The sequence below is a fragment of the Triticum urartu genome, chromosome 3 (assembly GCF_003073215.2).
Source record: "Triticum urartu cultivar G1812 chromosome 3, Tu2.1, whole genome shotgun sequence".
NCBI lineage: Eukaryota > Viridiplantae > Streptophyta > Magnoliopsida > Poales > Poaceae > Triticum > Triticum urartu.
In genome coordinates, this window is record NC_053024.1 from 529,298,764 (window position 1) to 529,320,035 (window position 21,272).

Below are 21,272 nucleotides of genomic sequence, written 5' to 3' on the forward strand. Positions count from 1 at the left end.
GAGCGGTGCTGCATTTAGATTGGAACAGGAGAGGAGCGGTGGTGGTTTAAGAGGAGAAGAGCGGAAGAGCGGCTTTGGTCTTGGAAGTATTTTTTTGTTGTTTCGCGTATTTTGGGTCAAAGTTTGACCACGTACTGTATTTGACAAGCAAAATGTGAATGCATGTCACCAAAAATTGTATCGTTTGGTTCGTATCTGAATGTACTTTCAAATTATACTCCCTCCATTTTTGTATACAAGGCCACAAACTCATATTACATGTACCAAGGTAAAAATCAATGCTATGTTTAAGTCAATGTTGCAAGCTAGCTTGTCACCTTGATTGTCGTGTTAATTAATGTGGTTTTTCTCTCCGAAGCACAACAAGCCAACCCTCTTACTCCTCATTGGTTGATTAATGTTGGGAATGCAAGCTAACCTTCTCACTCTCACATGCACACAAGGGATATTAATGTCCTCGGGTGCTAGTACGAGTCAAACGCCATCAATTTTGCCTCGATTAATGTTAGTGGCCTTGTATAGTTGCAGATTGTAATTTTGACAGTGGCCTTGTATACAACGTATAACATATATTTTATGTGCGAAAATCATGGTCAATTATGACCCAGAATAAAAGGGAGACTATTTAATGTGGGGTCACTTTCTTAATTGAAGGGTAAATTGATTTTGATCCAGTCAGAGCGTGCCGGCCCTCTCGTCCAATCCTAAATCGCTGCTGCACGCTCCTATCCCTCTTCTCCATTGCAAAACCACCTCCTCTCCTCTCCACCATCTCCATTCCAAAACCACCGTCTCGCCTCTCCCTTTTCTCTATTGCAAGACCACCATCTCTCCTCCATTTTCTAGACACTTTGATCTATGGCGCGGGCGCAATCCATGGATACAAAATTAGTATACTGTATACTATTTAAAAGTCGAGGGCGGGGCTTTTCCTGTGCGGTAGGCGGCAGGGCAGTTCCGCCTAGTCGGTTCGACAGAGACGCGAGAAGACGAGGGAGTAGGCTGCTGCAAACGTAGGGCTGTGTGATTTGACATCGAGTTACTGCTGGACAGGTGGGGCCCCGTGATTTGACTTGCCATTATCATTTTAACTGCGGCGCTATGACCGGCGTGAGTCTCCCAGATTTCTGACCACCTCCATATAGGTGCCTCTCCCAATGCTCCACCATGTAGTAGAGACTGGCTCTTGCATGAGAGCCCACTTCTCCACTTTTTCCTTGCCTCTCTTTCCTCCACATATGCAAAAATGCCATGTAAAGCGCACTATTGTACTTACTTTTACTTGCTTCTACAGATGCTTAAGCTTGCCACATAGCCATAAAGTCTGATGTGGCAAGTTAATCAAGAAGAGAGAGACTAGTTTGGTGACCCAAGGAAGAAACGGTGCTAAGCGCGTGTACCTAGGTGAAAAGACAATTTTGAGTCTATAGCTAATTAAATGAAGCAAACTTAGCAACACCATTTCATTGGAAGAGGTCACTCCTTGGCAAATGCAATAAATACACGTGCTTAGCACCGTTTCTTCCTTGAGTACGAAGAAAGTGATAGAGAGGAGTAAAAAAATACACTTATAGCCAACCTTGTTGTAGTATGAGTGACTAAGTGATGACTATGTATGACGTGCCAACATCAGATAGCCTAACGCACCGTGTTAAATCTCCAAGGGCGCGACCGCGCGAGCGACGCGACGGTCGTGGTAGGCGCGACCATGATACGGGCTGCTGGCAGCCCTTGGATCTGAGATCAAACAGTCGCATGCTAAGTTGCTGAAAATTTGCAGAATAACCCTCCAGGATAGGATATTCACCCATAGGTCTAGAATCATGCCATGCAACCATTTCATCTCAGATCCAAGGGCTCTCGAAAGCCCGTATCATGGGAGAATGGAAAGCCACTACCCTGCCGTTCGCACACTGGCAGTTCGCTCCTACTCGTCCTCGCACGTCCTTCAATACTATGGCGGTTCGCTCCTAGTCGTCCCATCCATTCACATTACGGCAGTTCCACTAATCCTAACCCTCCTCCCAGATCCATGGCGTCCCAAATTTCCACGCTCGGCGGTGAGTACAAGGTTAGAACCATCACCGACGATGAGTTCGACGTCATCTACACCCGTTCTTCCGCGACTATGAAAGGATGCCTTTCTCGCTTCAGCCGCATGTTCGAAAACTCAGATGATGAGTGGGTCGCTGGGCTAGATGTTGAGTACACCACAGTCCTGGGACGAGAGAAGGATCTAAAGGACGAAGAGAGGAAGAAGCCCGCCATGATCCAGGTTTGCGTACATAACGTTTGCTTGGTCTACCACATATGCCATGCCGACATTGAGTGCCAGGATTTTAAGAACTTCTTCAAGGACAAAATAGTGAAATTCTTTACTGTAGACTTTGGTAACGACAAAGAAGTCCTGCGTCGGATAGGCCCCGTTGTAGGCAACACCTTCGACCTCCAGAAGAATCGGCTGGTGTCCTCTCGTCAGTCTTCAATGCTGACCCTGGCAGGAGCCATGGTTCATCCTTCGTACGGTAAACTGGAGAAACCTCATTACACGTTTCATCGTCATGCATGGCAGCGGAATGTACTAGATATAGACCACATCCACTATGCTGCAATGGATGGCTACCTTTGCTTCAATATCTACAAGGGTTGGATGAAGAGCAACAGCCAAGTGTGCGGTTCAAGCAAAGAAGTATCGACCAAGAGGAAGAGGGACAAGGATGAAGTCGAGGACGTGGACGAGGACTCCGAGTAAGGTGGCAGTGTCGTTGCTCATGGTGGTTCTAATGCAGTATTTACCGAAATAGTTGCAAAGTTTAATTTCAGGTGTGCTTAATTTAATTTGAGGGGTGTGTTGTGCTGAGCCCCCAGCAGAACTATGTTATGTTTCTTCTTGTTACTTTAACTCTTTAGTACGTACATACTAGTATTTCTTACATTTCATCTTTGAGTTGGTATAGTACTACCACTCGTTTCTTGACATTATATACGTACAATATATATGGCCAACATCATATAGCTATCAGTTTAGTTGTCAAAGAATTTTAGGGTGCTTAGTTTTGTCAAAGAATTCCAGGATGCTTAGAGGGTGCTTGGATCCAAGGGACTTATTTTAGTCTGACTAAAAATAGTCTCTTTAAGAGGCTAAAGTTCCAAGCACCCCTGACTAAAGAGGGGATAAAACTAGTCTTGAGACTAAATTTTTTTAGTCAGGGGTACCCCTACTAAAATGTGGATTAGTCCTCTCTCTACTCATTTAACTCCTCTCCTTTAACACAGGCGAGTTCTGGATTGGAGGTTTTGGAGGATAATAAATGCTCATTAACTTGATTTTAGCCTTTTTAGTATTTGGATCCAAGCATGGGTGAGGCTAGCATGTTTTAGTCCCACTACTTTTAGTCATGAGACTAAAACGTATCCAAGCACCCTCTTAGTTTTATTTGAGGGGTGGGTTGTGCTGGACACCATTATTGTTACTAGCCTTTTTAATAGTACTATATGCATAATTTGGCGACGAGCGCTCTCTATATGTACCACCTTTTTTTCAATTTCAAGTTTTGCTCCATGGCGCAATACATCAATACTACTGCTGTACAAAAGTATACATTTTCTAAAAGGCTAGAGGGCGGGGCAGTCTAGCTTGGTCGGTTTCACGAGAGGCGAGGGCCTTTGTGATTTGACGGCTCATTATTGCTGGAAGGCGGGGCCTTGTGATTTGACTGCTCGTATAAATGCGCTGATGACCTGATTGAGGAGGAGCAAAGAACCGTGCGGTATACTCAAGTTTTCCACAGGAGTAGTACTGCGATGGAGGAGCACGAAACACGGTAGCCCAATGCCATATGGCGATAAAAATGATCTAATTTGCTAGTCATCTCATTGTTAGCATTGTTCTATTCATTCCCTCAAAAAAACATTGGTCTATTCATGCCTCGCAGAGAACGTGCCACGTGCGGCGAAACACCCGAAGTAATAGATGAAACACAGGAGCAAAAGAAGAAGGAAGATTATCACCCCAAATGATCTAATTCGCCGCGGAGTCATAACTGCTTCTTCATCGCCATGCATTGTTAGAATCCTCAAATTCAAACAAGCCCTTACTCAATTACTTCTGTTACAGATATGTGTCAAAGAAAACCTTGTGTGGTTTGTCCTGCTCCTGCGGCACTGTGTTCCACCCCAGCTCAGCTGCTCCAACGACGGAAGGGTTCACCACAGCAGGGATCCGCTGTCTAGACTATCTTTCGCTGCCTCAGATCTTCTTCCCCGCCGCCAGCAGCCATGGCAACAGCATTACCATCATCAACTGAGAAGATGACCTTGAGGACTACATGGGTCCGCAAGAGTGGTCGCACTCTTCCGTGTCTGCTTACGTTATGCGTCGCTTAATATGATGACATGCTGCATTATCATCGTGTTCACCTATTAGACTCCGAGTCAGGTCCAAACTAATGCTGAAACTTGAGTTTTTAAATGGTTGTGGGGTACATATTGGGGCAGCAATCAGTACTATCTGTCTACTATCTGGTTAATCTCCGGTGTCTACTATGAGTTTCATGTTGGGTGCAAACAAACATTAAAGGAGCCATTATCTGTAATTTTTAACTAAATCTATTATCTGCCTGCTATCATTGGTTTTGGGTCTATCCACAGTTTTCTACCATCACTCTAGATTTGTGCATGCACTCCTTACATAATCTCACTATGTTTTATTCCTATGCATGCCACTTATTGTACACAATGGAACTGATCATGTAGAGCAAAAGAGACGAGCCTTGCATGGCAATAAAATTTCATGCAGACGTCGTTCCATGGTGGGTGCAAAGGCAGCCCCCCCTCCACCCATTTCGGATCGTAATCAAGAGGAGGATAACTGTTATGAGGGGGATTCAGAAGGAGAAGACCACTCCTATTTACCCCATGAGGTCTTCGCTCTAACTTGGCATGCTGATGTTGGTAATATCATGCATATGGTGCCTTGCATTGCTTACTGTATACATTAAAGATGTCATCTGCTTAGTTTAGACATGCTTTGTGTCAATGCCATCTGTTTAGTTTCTTTATCGTATATGTGAATCATGCAATGCCATCTTGTCTAGCCAGGCATCATATATGTGAATTTTGCAATGCCACCCTGGTTAGCCAGTCATCTTATATGTGAATTATATCATGCCATCATTTTTTATTACGTGTTAAATTTGTCAACAATTTTAGTACATTCAATTACTCTTCCTGTGCATCAGCCATTTGGCACGGTCATGGAAAAAATCTGGACTGTAAACAAGGTCTTCAGAGCAGACAATGCTATCTGACGAAGCGCATGTCTACCTGGTTACAGATAACTCCTCGGAGGAGGATTCACAGACAGATGACCAGTCATATTCCCCCCACACCCCGCCGAGGTGCATGCTCTAACTTGGCAGGGTTATGTTGCTCATATCGTGCGTATGGTATCTTGCATTGCTATGTCATTTGCTTAGTTTATACATGCTTTGTGTGAATGCCACCAGTTTAGTGTCTAATTACCATATATGTGAATTATGCAATGCCATCTTGTTGCAAGACATTATATATGTGAATTATGCAATGTTATCTTGTTGCAAGGCATTATGTATGTGAATTATGCAATGCCATGCTGTTTAGGCAAGCGTCATATATGTGAATTATATCATGCCATCCTTTTTTGTATTTCTCATTGCTTTTGTCGACAATGTTTGTATATTCAACTGCTCTTCCTGTGCATCAGCCATTTTAATTGGTGATGGAGTAATCTGGAGTGAAAACAAGGTCTTCAAAGCAGACAATGCTACCTGCTGAAGCAGATATCTTGCTGGTTACAGATAGCTCTTCAGAGGAGGATTCAGAGGTAGATGACCAGTCCTATTATCCCCCTGAGGTGTATGCTCAAACTTGGCAGGGTTATATTACTCATATAATGCATATGTTGTATTGCAATGCTTAGTTTTTACATCATATACACAATATTGAATGCCATCTCCTTAATTGACACATCATATATGCGATTGCCCTCTGCTCACTTCCTTAGTATATAAATCATATATTTGAATTATGTCATGCCATGATGTTTACATAGACAGCATGTATCTGAATTATGGCATGCCAACCCATTTTCTAAAGACATAATATAGTTATATCATCTCATCCTGTTTACATAGTCATCATATTTAAATTATGTCATTCTATCCGTGAATTATATCATGCCATCATGTTTCCATCGACGGCATGTTTGTGATTTATGGCATGCCAACCACTTTAATAGACACATCGTATAGTTATATCATGTCATCCTGTTTACATAGTCATCATATCTTGAAGTATGTCATTCTATCCTATTTAGTTAGCCATCATACATGTGAAATTGTGTCATGCTATCCTGTTTAATTAGCCATCATATATGTCAAATTATGTCCTGCTATTCTGTTTGCTTAGACAACATAAATGTGAATTATTTCACGGTCTTCAGAAAAGATCGTGCTACCTGTCGATGCAGATAGAACCACGGTTGTACTTGCCCAAGAACTAGCCCCACCACACATAACCCACACTCATGCAGATTGTACCCCTACCCAGTTGGACAGAGAACCAGCTAAGCCCCTTCTAACCCCAACCCCAGCAGATAGACACCCAGTTCCCGTTGACACATCACCGTCTCCACCATAGAGCACCCAAACACGAGCAGTTAGTAAGGCAACTGCAGTGCCCAAATCACGAGGACCACCACTCTATCTCTGCAGGAGCCGCCTCCCTCTGGCCTTGGCTACCGCTTCAACCTGCCCCTTTGCCACCTGGGCGGCTGCCTTCTTCGCCGCCTCGCGCTCTTCCCGCGCTTCGCGGGTGTTCCGCTCTGTGGCCTCCCTAAGATCGGCGCGGGGGTCCACGCGGCGAGAGCTCGAAGACCCTCCAACCGGCCCCACGACGGAGCCGCCCGGGCCCCGCTCAAGAGAAAGCGGCGCCCTGTCCAGCAAGCGAAGAAAAGTTAAGAAGACATTCGAAGAAAAGAGAACAACGATGAGACTGCGGCAAAGCAATTAAAGACTTACGCCGAGACCGCCTGGGGCTGTTTCACAGCCTTGCGGAAGCGGGCCGCCTTCGCGGCCGCCTCTTCTCGCTTCGTCGCCGCGGCGGAAGGTTTGGACTTCTTCGGCCGACTGTCGAAGAGGCCTAGAGCGGCCCGACGCTTCTGCGCGCCGCCGGCAGCCGGCGCGACGGACGAGCCCGCGCCCTGTTGGTCGGCCGCCGGCTGGCGACGCGGAGCGACTTCGGCTTCAAAGTCGTCCGGCCAGTCCTCGAAGCTCGCGGTGAACCTTGAGCCTCCAGGCTCGGCACTGTCCCCCACGACGGCGTCTTCCATGGCAGCCGCCCCCAAGTCCGGGTCGTCAACATCATCCACCGTGCGGTCGGGGGCGTACTAGCGTTCGACCCCTGCCGCCCCGGCCGGCGGCGCAAGAAGAGGGTTCTGCACAGATAACCGGCTGGTCAGAAGCCGGCCGTCACGAAGCCGGCTGACGACGAAAAAGAAGATAAAGAGAGAAACTTACCACGGGTGGAGGATTTGCACGAGAATACGACGCCTTGCCGTACTGCCAGTCCCCGCTGAGCTTGCAATTGGCAATGTAGTTGACCATAAGCGCCACCTCCGCGTGGGGCATCTCCCATGTGCTCAGCCGGCTTGGGTCGAAGCGGCCGCTCATCTGACACATCATATGGGGCCGGCTCTGGAGAGGAAGGATCCGGCGCTCCACGAAGGAGGCCACCAAGTCGGCCCCGCGCAAGCCTTCCGACTGAATCAGCACCCGAAGACGGGAGAGGGCGGTGTTCCCGGCCGGAGAAAACGACCGGGATCGGAAGCTCCACGAGGGCTGCCTCCCAGCCGGCGGGCCGGCTACGTAAGCCGGCAGGTTGATGTAGTCTTTTTGCTCGGCGACGTTCTTCACATAGAAATAAGATCTCTGCCAGACCTTTACCGACTGGATCAGGGGGATGGGCGGGAACGGATTGTTCTCGCTCGCCCTCCTCATGGAGATGAAGGCTCCGCAGGGGGCAGGCACGCCAGTGACAACTGTGCCGAGCTTGCTCGGGAAGAACTCTCCCCAGAGCTCCAGCGTGGGGAGTAGCCCTAAGAAGCCTTCGCAGAGGGAGACGAAGGCCGACAGCAGCATCACCGCATTGGGCGTGAGGTGATGCGGCTGGAGGTTGTAGAAGTCGAGGAAGGAATGCAGAAACCCGCTCGCCAGGAGGCCGAAGCCGCGCAGGCAGTGCGAGCGGAAGACGACCCGCTCGCCCTCCTCCGGCGCCGGCGAGATCTCCCTCTCGGGCGCCAGGCGGACCTGAACGCGGTCGGCGCCGGGCGGGCGCCGGGTCTGGCGAAGGAACTCCACGTGATCCTCATGGACGTTAGAGCCGTCCCAGGAGCTTGACAATGCCATGGGAGCGAGGTGGCGTGGAGATGCGACGGCGCTGAGACGGGAGGCTGCGGCGGCAGTGAGAGGAAGAAGACGAGAATTAGGAGGGACGGAGTGGGAGGGAGCGCGCGAACCTCTGTCGCTCCCCCTCCTCCCCCTACTTATAGGCTCACGTAGCGGAGCCGAGGAGGCGTGGCGTGGGGAAGCGTGGGGGTCGATCGTGCCCACTTCCTACGCCCCGCGATTACTGATCCTTAATGGCGAGACGAAAACTGCCTTGAGAAGGCGAGCGGCCCTGTGGGCCACGGGAGATCCGCGCACGGGCCGAGGCTCGCGAGGGGCGGGCCCGGGCCTGCGGCAGCGTCCCATCGCGCGCGTGCGCTCGCAGGATCCTGCCGCCACGTGGCCGCGAGAGGGCCTGTGGTCAGCATACAAGTCCCCTCTCCTCCCGCCTACGCGGGGTTAGCTGAAGTCGGCGTACGCCCGCGAAGCCGGCTCTTCAGGATAGGAAGCTGACCAAGCTTCTCGTCCCCTTGTTCACCTCGGAGCTCGATCAGCTTCGGGGACTACTGTCGGACTAAATAGCCATGGGTAGCCTAGCCGGCTTCCCCTGGCACTTCTGCAAAAACTACGAGCCAGCCCGGTTCTCAAGAATCCAAGACATAGGGCCCCCTTCCCCTAGCCGGCTACGATGTAGGCCGGCTTGCGGAAGGCGGTCCAACTTTAACCCTCATGAGAGGGCCGACTCCAAGACGCCGGCTGCGAGAAGGCCGCCTTCTTCGAGCCGGCTCCCCGCAAAGCAGTCAAGACCGTACCCACAAAGTTTGCACCCACCTAACGGCGGTACGACGGGGCGTGGCTATAGAAGAGCCTGCCACCCTCGAATCCCGGGGCACGCCTGGCACAGTGCGCCGTACGGAGTAGGCATGACCCGTCCGGCGCAACACTGTTGCCATGTTGACCCTGGCCTCACCCACGACGGGCCGCCAGCGCGACCCACGGGCGGTGGGCCCCTTTGCGCAGAGAGACGGCCGAAGGCGGCCACGCTTCCAACCAGCCGGCCCAAGACGGAGCAGGCTCCCCGTAGCCGGCTCGCCGCCTCCCTCGAAGGAGACGCCCCATTAAGGAGACAAGACGCGGTAAGGCTACAGCGATCGTCCGACAGGCGGCGGCACTGTAACCGCGCTTACCATGATGAAACTCACGTCAACAAGATGAAGCCACAGTGACCAGCCGCTGACCAGGCCCGGGGCATTGGGGCCCGCTTGCTGACCAAGGAGCTGGCAGCCGGCGGGACCCACCAGTCGGCGGGCCCCAGCAGCCGGCGTAGGAGTCGGCGAGCACAGTCACAGACGGCTGGGCCCCGCGCCCAGCCGGATTACCATTGTACCCCCGGGGGGTAGGCCTATATAAACCCCCCGGAGCACCCATGCAAAGGGCTGGACCCCCTGCTAATTCTAGACACGATACAAGGAGAAGAAGCAGGCTAGCCGTGCCCTTTCTTCCTCCTCCCCCCCCCAAAAGCAGCTCAAGGAGCGTTGTGTAGCTACTTGATTCATCGAGTGAGCATGCGGAGACCCCGCAGAGCAGCAGTAGGGGTGTTATCTCCTTGGAGAGCCCCGAAGCTGGGTAAGATCCACCGGTGTGCATGTCTTCGCCTCATCCCGCTTCCGGCCACCGGCGACGTCTTACTGGTTCCCACAAAGATAAGCCACCCGTTGGCATATGTCGCACCTACCACCCGACACAAGGCGCGCCCGGACATGGCCGTGCAGGGAGGCGGAAGGGCAAGAGCGAAGGGCCGCAGGCCCTAACAGCCTGCGGCCTTAGGCGCCGCGCGGCAGTTGATTGGTCATGGGCGGCACTGTTCCCCCACGCCCTCCTTATTTTGCACCACGCTAGGCGGACCCATAGTCGTACACAGCCGTTCCCTTTTCTGTTGCTCGAGTGCCCTCTGTCCTCCTTCTGCTCGAACTCTGGCTTCTGTTTTCAACTTGATCTCGAACCTTCCCCCCCCCTTCCCATCGCCATGGCTCCGACGAAGAAGGGGAGAGGGAAGAAACTCGTGTCTCCGCCTTGCCCGCTGCCGTCGGCGGCCCCCGCCGAGGGCTTGGGCAAGGTCAGCTTGGCTCTGGCCACCATCTTAAATGAATGCGGGAGGACAACAGCCTGGCCCGCGTCCCACTTCTCCGTCGACAGGACAGCCACCGAGGTCCCGTATCTTGCCGACGCCCTATGGGCGGGTCTGGTTCCTCCCTTTTCTGATTTCTTCAACGCCGTGCTTTCCCACTATCAGATCCACATGATGCATCTGGGTCCTGAATCCATCACCCTCCTTTCGGTATTCGCCTTTGTTTGCAAAGCTATGGTGGGCATCCCTCCTTCTGTTGCCTTGCTGCGCCACTTCTTCTCGTTGCATCTTGTCGACCCTACCAATGCTGGGCTTGCGTGAGCTTTGTTGCCGCGCCTGAGACGACGGCCTCTGGGATTGACTTCATGCTCCCCCTGCCCGCAGTTGGGTTCCACGAGCGGTGGCTGTATGTGGACGCAGGGGTGCCCAGCCCCCTGCTATTGGAGCCGACCTCACCTGCCGTCCCAATTCGGGCTGGGGCCAGGAGACGCTTGAGAGCCCCTGGCTCATCTTCGTCTGGCGTCGCTTTGCGCTCTTGAGGTTGCTTGGCGTGACAGCGCCCAAGGTGGTGAAGGAGTTCCTGCTATGCCGCGTTGCTCCTCTTCAACGCCACTCTCGCCGGATGTGGGCCTTCCGTGGGCGCGAGGATCGTATGAGGCTCCAGGAAGAGGACCTGACTCCTGAGGTGCTGAGGACGGTGCTCTTGACCCTGGCTGGGGACCCCAACCCCGGCAGCATCCGGCAGGGAGGGGCCTTGCTGTACCTCTGCCAGAGCAGGGGCGACTTTGTGAAGCAGATGCCTGTCTTTGATGAGTGGGGGCCATGCCCCGCCGGCATTCAGGGGCCTCACGAGAACCCAGTGGTGGTGACTGCCCTTCCAATTGGCCCAGGTGACTCATCCTCGAGTGACGGAGCAGGGAGGCACAAGGCGCCAGAGGCCGAGGGGGCTCCCGGCGCGGCGACAGCGCCGAGCGAGGCTCATGAGGAAGCAGCTCTTGGGGCCCGTGCTGCTGAGGCTGAGGGTGACGAGCAGCTGCCCTCAGTGCCTGCGACTGGGGCCCCTAAGGCTCCAGCTGCGTCTCTTGAGGAGGCGATTGGCAGCGCACGTCAGGCAGGCGCCCCTGCCGCAGATCGCATTGACGCTCCGTCTTCGTCGAAGGTTGATCCACGCGCCCAACTCTTGGGCCAGTTCCCCGTGGACTTTGGGGCTCTCCGGAAGAGAAGGGAGGCCCTGGGCGACGATTACCCTTGTCGCCTGCTGAAGCGTAGGAAGTACTTCGCCACTGATGAGTAAGCCATCTCCTTTCCCGGCTCCCAATCCTTCTGTTACTTGTCCTGACCCTTGCTCCGCAGGCCCCTTCCAGCCGAGCTTGCGGAGACGGCTAAGGAGCCGTCCCTCTTGACCTCGCCCCCTCCACCATCCTCAAGCGCTCCGAGCAGCGGAGCCCTTGTGGTGAGGGCGATTGAAGAGGCGAACCATCCCGAGGCGTATCGTGGCCCCACGCACCTCGCGATCCTCCTTCACGGGCCTTCTCATGGCATAGCTAGCCTGCCATGGGCTTCTCGCCTGGTCGTGGACTGCGGTTGGCTGAGGCGTTTGCTACACTCTTCTCCTGAGGACGGGCTGGCCCCAGGCCGGGCTTCTGACGTGGCGTGCCCGGCCGTCGCGAGGGTGCCAGCCCCCAGCCGCCAGCCCGGAGGGGGAGTGCTGACTCGCGGCCCCCGGCGCTTGCTTGGGGCAGATGATGGTGTGGAAGACGTGCTCGAGCGCGCTCGGGAGCGTCGCGCTCTCCGCCAAGGATTCCTTCGAAGGGCAACTGACGCAGTGAGCCTGCTTGGTGAGGAGCTTGCTGATGAAGACGCGCACCTTGAGGCCGAGGGCCTGCGCCTGGCTGCAGAGAGGCGCGAGCTGGAGGGCGCCATCGCCCTTGCACGCTGTCAGCGCGATCTTGATGAAGCAGAGGCCAATGCGTTGCTGGTGGCCTCTCGGGAGGCCCGGTCTCGGGCCGCTGAGGAGGCTTGGGAAGCTGACCGGCGGCGAACGGCTGCGGAGGAGCAGGCTCGGGAGCTTCTGGCCTGGTGCCACTCGCTGGAGGAGCAGGTGGAGCTGTGTGAGGCAGCCCTCGCGTCGATGAAGGTGTCCTCTGGCGACTCAGCAGAGCTCCAGAAGCGTGAGGAGGCGCTGACGCTGGAAGCCGCCGAACGTACCCGTGAGTACGAGCATCTGGAGACGAGGGAGCGCTTGGTGACGTAGGCGGAGGATGATGTTGCCGCACAGGAAGCCCGCGTCCTGGAGGAGGTCGGACGTCGAGTGGCGATGGCGCGCTTGAACCTTGAGCACGAGTTCGAAGAGAAGCTGGGGCTGATCCGGGCTGAAGCTGAAGGCAGGACTGCCGCCTTGAGGGCCAAGCTGGAGGAGGCGGTGCGGCGGGCCGATGCTTCCCGGGCCGCCCTTGAGGTGGCGCGAGGTGAGTTAACCACCTCCCAGGCTGAGGTGCCTCTTCTTCGCCAGCGGGTGGAGGAGGCTGAGGCCGTCGCGCGCCAGAATGCGGACGAGATACGTCAGTGGCGGATATTGGAGCATGAGCACGGCCCCATGCTCGCCACTCTCCGGGAGAGAGCCAACGCGGCCTTGGGCAACATCTGCGAGGAGGCCGTCGGCGAGCCGCACACAGTCAACTACGCGGGCAATCTTCAGTTCTTCACTGATGTGGTGACGCAGCTAGAGGCGCGGTCGACCAGGGCTGACAGGTTGGTGGAGGAGAGGAGCCGCGCCCTGCTCAGGCGCGCCTTTTCCCGCATCTTCAGCCACCTCCGGAACATGGATCACCACTTTGATTTTGACGCCGCCATCGCCCCAGTCCCCCAGGCCATCCGAGGTGAGCTGGCGCACTGGGTGGAAGACAATGTGGACGCTCTTATCAGGGCCTTCGCCTCGGACAACGACAACGTGATCGTGGCGGCTGACGAGGGCGGCGTGATGGACGGATCTGGTGGTGCTCCTGAGGACGCATTGGGGGATTCATCCGACTGATTGTGCATCGTTCCTGCTTCCTCACCCTGCATGAATAGAACTCAGGTTTTGGCCTGATAGCCGTGAGAGCATTTTGGAGGGGGAGCCCCTCATGTAAAACTTGTGTTTATCGTATCAGTAGAAGCTACATCGCCCATGCGCCCGTGCCAAGTGGCTGGCTTAAGCGACGCGCTGGTCGGCTAGTTTACCTTTGTTCCGTGCTGGCCCTAAGGCAGCCCGATAATCGTTGCCTCCAGCGTGCCTAGTGGGACCGTCCCGAGACTCCTGGAAGGGCTCAGCTTCTGGCGCCTCGTCCCCCCAGCTTGGGCTGAGCGAGCCTTGTTCGCCCTCGTGTGGGTGTCCTTGGTCCATCATGAGGGGCACGTATTCCTCTGGCGCCGTCACCCCGAAGGCCACACCGTAGTGCTCTGCGCGCCACGCGGTCCTGCCTAACGTGCCTACCGTGGGGTGACAGCGCGGCTGTCCACTGGGGCCACGGGTCGCGTCGAGTCCTTCTTCTTCGCGGACCAGGAGCGGGGGCTGCGCCGCCGCCGGTCCGGTGCTGACAGCCTCGCAGGTGTTGGAGTAGCCTTGGAGCCCACGGAGACGCGCGGGGCCCCCGCGCGGGCCGCCCTAGGTTGGAGATGGGAGCTGGGTGCAGAAGGGGTGAGCCCCCGAGGCGGCGAAGCCCAGGAGCTCTGCCACCCGCTCCAACAGCACGTGGCGGCCGCCCTCCAGCAGTCTGCACTGCAGCAGGTCTCGGGCCACCGTGAGCGCGGCCCTCGAGTTTGCTTGCTCCCGGCGGGTGTACGGTGTCGTGGTCGCGGCGTGATTGGAGGCCCTTGCTGCCGACCGCGCCTGCCGCAGTGTGAGTGCTGTCGAAGCCTGTTCGCATCGCCCGCGGCCCGCAACACCCTGCGAACCGCGAGCTTCCTGGGGCACAGGGTCGCCCGAGGCGAGCGGCTTTGCGCGGGCGGGCCATGCCGCCCATGGGTCTGGGTTGCCCTCCTGGTCGCCGGGCATGGTGATGGCGACGCGACGGGGCACAGAGCAGTGGAAGACGAATTCCGGCGCACCCCTACCTGGCGCGCCAAATGTCGGATTTCGGGTTCCGGCAGAACCTTGAGTTTCGAACACTGGGGTGCGCGCGGAGATTTTGCCTCCTACCTACCTGCACCCCTCCGCCATGCTAGGATCTAAAACTAAGGAAAGAACAACACAAGAGACACAGGGTTTATACTGGTTCGGGCCACCATTGTGGTGTAATACCCTACTCCAGTGTGGGGTGTGGTGGATTGCCTCTTGGGCTGATGATGATCAACAATACAAGGAAGAACAGCCTCGCGAGGGACTGTTCTTAGCTGGGGCGATGAACTGCTCAGTGGAGTTCAGTCACCTTCTCTCTCTCTCTCTGCCTCCAGCCAACCGACCGAACCCCCTCTCCCTGTGGGTGGCTGGTCCTATTTATAGAGGCCCTGGTCCTCTTCCCAAATATCGAGCGGGAAGGGAGCCAACAATGGCGGGCTAATTTGAAGGGGGACATCTAGTATCAGCTATCCTGACAAAAGTGGTCTTCGTCTGCGCAAAGCTCTGGTGATGACGCCGTCTTGGGCTCCACGATGACCTCTGTCTCGTCGTCCTCGTGGTCTTGGTCTTGTTGCACCGAAATGGCAACCTTTGCCTGATGCCTCGGTACTCCGCGGCTGCGCTTGCCCCCTTTGCACCAAAGAGGAAAGGAGGACGCTGCGCGGGCTGGCACCCGCCTGGCGCCCTGAGTCGTCATGGCTTGCGTCCCGGGCACCTCGTGAGGTACCCTGCCTTGATCTCTCCGCCTCCTCGTGAGCCAGCCTGACGAGGCCGTGCCTGAGGAAGCTCCGCGTCGTCCGCCCCGCGAGGCTTGGCCCCTCGCGAGGGTCTTGGGTTTGTGTTGGTGAAGATGGGCCGCGCTGGGCCGCGCTGGGCCCCCCTTTGAGCCACGCCGCAGGCCGCAGGCAGGCAAGTCTGGGGACCCCCGTTCCCAGAACGCCGACACTGAGGAAGTCCCTGCAGAATTCAGATACATACTTTCTGGTGCAACAGCAAGCGCTGGAGGACTTAAGCGCCAAACAAGAGAAAGTTAATAAGCTTGCTAAGCATCTTGCCAGCATTATGGGTACTCAGGATATTGTTTCTTGAGCTCTTCTGAAGTGGTTTCAGTTCTGGACTTGTTTTGCTGCGGTGTTTATATGCTGCTGTGTTCCCTATATTTGCACTGGTGGCGAGCTTTGATGCCCAGTGGATGTAATATGTGTAATAGCCATGATACCCTAGTGTAAGTTGCTTGCTTATTTATTTCCTTGTTGTCTTGTTTATTTGTTTGCTTGTAGTCAATGCAGTTCTTTTTCTGTGGTTTGCTAGTGGCTGCAATAACCTATTTTTTAAAACTAGGCCACAATAACCATGGGCTAATATTTACTGTAGTGACACTGGGCCTCCTACGGGCCGTAGAAATAGTGGGCCTTCTATGGGCCGTATAAACAGTGGGCCTTCTCCGGGCCGTAGAAACAGTGGGCCTTCTATGGGCCATAGAAACAATGGGCCTTCTACGGGCCGTATCATCAATGGGCCTTCTATGGGCCGTATCATTAATGGGCCTTATACGAGCCAAACAGACCGCATTCTGGCCGTAAACGGGCTAGAGTTGGAATCGTCCGTTCATGGGCCGACCATAATGGGCCATCACTAATAGGCCGTATTTGATGACGCTATGAAAATGTAACCACGGGCTAACTGTAACCACGGGCTGAATTTGGCCCACAAGCAGGAAATGACAGTAACGGGCCACAAGTAAACGAATGCTGGAAATGAGCCCAAGAATAAATGGGCTCTGAGAAGGCCGAAAGATAACATGGGATGGAGACGGCCCAACGGAATAACGGGCCGTTAATGGGTATAAAGTGATACACTGTTCATTACGGGCCAGTTTCACCATGGGCCGTTAATGGGTGTAAAGTGATACACTGTTCATTACGGGCCTGTTTCACCACGGGCCGTTAATAGGCCAAGAGTTACATAGGGCCTCATATGGGCCGAAAGACGTCATGGGCCATACATGGGCCAGAAGTGAAAACGGGCTGGAATCATATTGGATGGCCCAGATGACGCTACTATGCCTAATTCGGATAGGGCTTAAGGGCCTTGGGTCAGCGGGCTGTAAATGGGCTATATGCGAACAGGCCGTTAACAGGCTTTCCATGGGCCGGCCCGCCACCTTTTGACCAAGTCAAACGGGCCAGCCTTTTCACAGGAATGGGCCTCTGTTGGGCCGTGCCACGTGTCAACGTATCATAGGCGCCTTCTGTCCAATGAGTGGATGACATCTGTCCCGACGATGAGCCGACACATGTTTCCTCCAGCCAATGATGATTGTACACGTGGAAAATCCCCATTGGTCGGGGTTGTTAACGGGTTATCGGATCCAAAACCCGACCCGATAGCTTAACGGCGTTCCGTTACGGTGGATGCCACGTGTCGGTCACCCTTGACGAAAGCACTTCTGTGACGCGCGATTTATCATCATGGAAGTGGGCACTTCCGTGATGATAATTTTGGTAATGTCATGGAACACTTCTACGACAGCACATGTATGAGTATCTTGATTCTGTCATAAATTTGTCATGGATGTACATGCATGACAAAAAACGCGACCTACTGTGACAAACATGTATCATCACGGAAGTGTATTTTTTTGTAGTGATTGCTATCATCACTACAAAATACCAAAAACATTACTTTTACTATTGTTACCTTTTGCTACCGTTACCACTACTATCATATTACTTTGCTACTAAACACTTCGCTGCAGATATTAAGTTTCCAGGTGTGGTTGAATTGACAACTCAGCTGCTAATACTTGAGAGTATTCTTTGGCTCCCCTTGTGTCGAATCAATAAATTGGGGTTGAATACTCTACCCTCGAAAACTGTTGCGATCCCCTATACTTGTGGGTTATCAAGACTATTTTCTGGCGCCATTGCCGGGGAGCATAGCTCTATTCTTTGAGTCACTTGGGATATATATATGCTTATCATTATGAAGAACTTGAGAGATCCAAAAACCAAGATTTATCCCTCAACTACGTGGGGAAGTAAGGAACTGCCATCTAGCTCTGCACTTGATTCACCTTCTGTTATGAGTAAGTTTGCGACACCTACACCTGCTTCTACTATTCGTTCTGATATGTCACATGTTATTGATGATGCCACTTCTTCTATGCATGATACTTATGATGAAACTACCTCTATGCTTGATACTACTGTGCCACTTAGTGATTTTCTTGATGAACAACTTGCTAGGGCTAGAGAAATTGAAAATATTGAATCTGATGATACTGATGAAAGTGATGATGAAGAATCACTTGTTATTCCTAAGGGTTATGTCTTTGATCAAGAAGCTTCTTCAGCTATTTTAGCGTGCCAAAACAGAACTGAACTCAAAAGATTATTAGCTAAATGGAGTAAGCAATCTTTAAATGCTAGAATGAAACCTGGCCCTGCTTTTGCTACTTCACCTATCTTTATTACTGATAAGGATTATGAATTCTCTGTTGATCCTGATATAATTACTTTAGTTGAATCTGATCCTTTTCATGGTTATGAATCTGAAACTGTTGTGGCACATCTTACTAAATTGAATGATATAGCTACCTAGTTTACTAATGATGAGAGAACTCGTTACTTTTAGATCCTCAAAATATTTCCGTTCTCATTAAAGGGTGATGGTAAGATATGGTTTAATTCTCTTGATCTTGGTTGTGTGCATAGTCCCCAGGATATGATTTATTACTTCTCTGCTAAATATTTCCCTACTCATAAGAAACAAGCTGCTTTAAGGGATATATATATAATTTTGTGCAAATTGAAGAAGAGAGTCTCCCACAAGCTTGGGGGAGGCTTCTCCAATTACTTAATGCTTTGCCCGATCATCCTCTTAAGAAAAATTAAATACTTGATATCTTTTATAATGGACTAACCGATGCCTCCAGAGATTACCTAGATAGTTGTGCTGGTTCTGTTTTCAGGGAAAGAACGCCGGATGAAGCTGAAATTCTATTGAACAATATGTTGACAAATGAAAATAATTGGACACCTCCGGAGCCAATTCCTAAACCAACTCCGAAGAAGATGGGTATTCTATTTCTCAGTCCTGAAGATATGCAAGAGGCAAAGAAATCTATGAAAGAAAAAGGTATTAAAGCTGAAGATGTTAAGAATTTACCTCCAATTGAAGAAATACATGGTCTTAATTTACCGCCTGTTGAAGAAACATATAATCTTAATCCATTACCTAATGAAGAAACTCATGGTCTTGATAACCCGACACAGGTAATAAAGGTAAATTCTCTCTATAGATATGATAAAGCTGAAATCCCATTTACTAAATTTGCTAGCCCATGCTTAGATGAGTTTGATAAATTTATGGCTAAGCAAGAAGATTTTAATGCTTATTTTGATAGACAATTGAAATACAATTCAAATATGCTTGAACACTTGGGTGATTATATGGCTAATGTTAAAGGTGAACTTAAACTTATTAGTAAACAGGCTTCTATGGTTACCACTCAAGTAGAATAAGTACTTAGAGCTCAAAATGACTTGCTCAATGAATTGAATAGTAAAGCGAATGATAATGCTGTTAGAGTGGCTACTAGAACCGATAAAATGACTCAGGAACCTTTGTATCCTGAAGGCCATCCTAAGAGAATTGAACAAGATTCTTAGAGAAATAATTTAGATGCACCTAGTCCTTCTAAAAGGAAGAAAAAGAAAATTGATAGGACTTTGCATGCTTCTAGTGAACCTGTTATTGAACCACCTGAGAATCCAAATGATATTTCTATTTCTGATGCTGAAACTCAATCTGGTAATGAACCTGAAACTAGTGATAATGTTACTGATGATGTTCATGATGATCCTCAACCTAGTAATGGCAATGATGTAGAAATTGAACCTGTTGTTGATCTTCATAACCCACAATCAAAGAATCAACGTTATGATCAGAAAGATTTTGTTGCTTGGAAACATGGTAAACAAAAAGAGAGCCTTGGGTTCAGAAACCCATGCCTTTTCCTCCCAAACCATCCAAGAAAAAGGATGATGAGGATTTTCAGCGTTTTGCTGAAATGATTAGACCTATATTTCTGCGTATGCGATTAACTGATATGCTTAAAACAAATCCTTATGCTCAGTACATGAAAGATATTATTACAAATAAAAGAAAGATATCAGAAGCTGAAATTTCCACCATGCTTGCTAATTATACTTTTAAGGGTGGAATACCAAAGAAACTTGGAGATCCAGGAGTACCCACTATACCATGCTCCATTAAAAGAAACTATGTTAAAGCTGCTTTATGTGATCTTGGAGGTGGTGTTAGTGTTATGCTTCTCTCTTTATATCATAGACTTGATTTGAATAAGTTGACACCTACCGAAATATCTTTGCAAATGGCTGATAAATCAACTGCTATACCTGTCGGTATTTGTGAGGATGTGTCTGTTGTAGTTGCAAATGTTACTATTTTAACGGACTTTGCTATTCTTGATATTCCCGAGGACGATAGTATGTCTATTATTCTTGGAAGACCCTTTTTGAATACTGAAGGGGCTGTTATTGATTGCACTAAAGGCAATGTCACTTTTCATGTTAATGGTAATGAGCATACGGTACACTTTCCGAGGAAACAACCTCAAGTTCATAGTATCAACTCTATTGGAAAAATTCCATCGATTATATTTGGAGGTTTTGAATTTCCTCTTCCTATTGTCAAGAAGAAATATGATATTCTTATTATTGGGGATGTGCATATCCCCGTTGAGGTAACATAGTGTTATTCGAAATTTCTCTGATTCCATGTTATTCGGAATGAGTTCGTTAACACAACTTGATGAACCTTGTTAGAGGATTCCTTTTGATGATCATGAGATGGATGAAACTAGAAGGCACAACCTTCTGTACCCCACTTTTACTTTCTGTTATTTATATTAAATAAAATAAAAATAAATATTTTCTGTCTGTTATCTGATTATCTGTGCAATATAAAAATACCTCAAAAATAAAAGTTCTCCAAATGCCCTGAAATTTAAATATGATTTTTTTCTAGAATATTTGAGGATTTATGGAACTGAGAACACACCAGGGGGGTCAACCACCTGCCCACGAGGGTGGAGGGCACGCCCACCTACCTCGTGGGCCCACAGTGGCCCTCCTCCACTTATTCCTGCACCCACACACTTCATCTTCCTCCCACAAACACGAATATCCAGCTCAAACCCGAGTCTAAGCTCGTTTTATTGCCATTTTCGATCTCCTTGCTCAAAGCACCTCTCACAAAACTGCTTGGGAAGATTGTTCCTTGGTATGTGACTCCTCCATTGGTCCAATTAGTTTTTGTTCTAGTGCTTTATTCATTGCTAATTTGTGTTGCTTAGGTGACCCTGTTCTTGAGCTTGCATGTCAAATTTATATGGTCAAAGTAGTTTTGATGCATGATATAGGCCCTAGGCACTTGTAGGAGTAGTTGCTATCAATATTATTGAGTTTGGTTTACTTTTATTTTGAAGTTACTAAAAATTTCAGAATTTTTCAAAAAATGATGAGGAGACTTTTGAGGGGCTCATCGAGCCAAAGCTCGAAGGAAAAGGCACCGAAACCTAAGTATAATCTGCCTC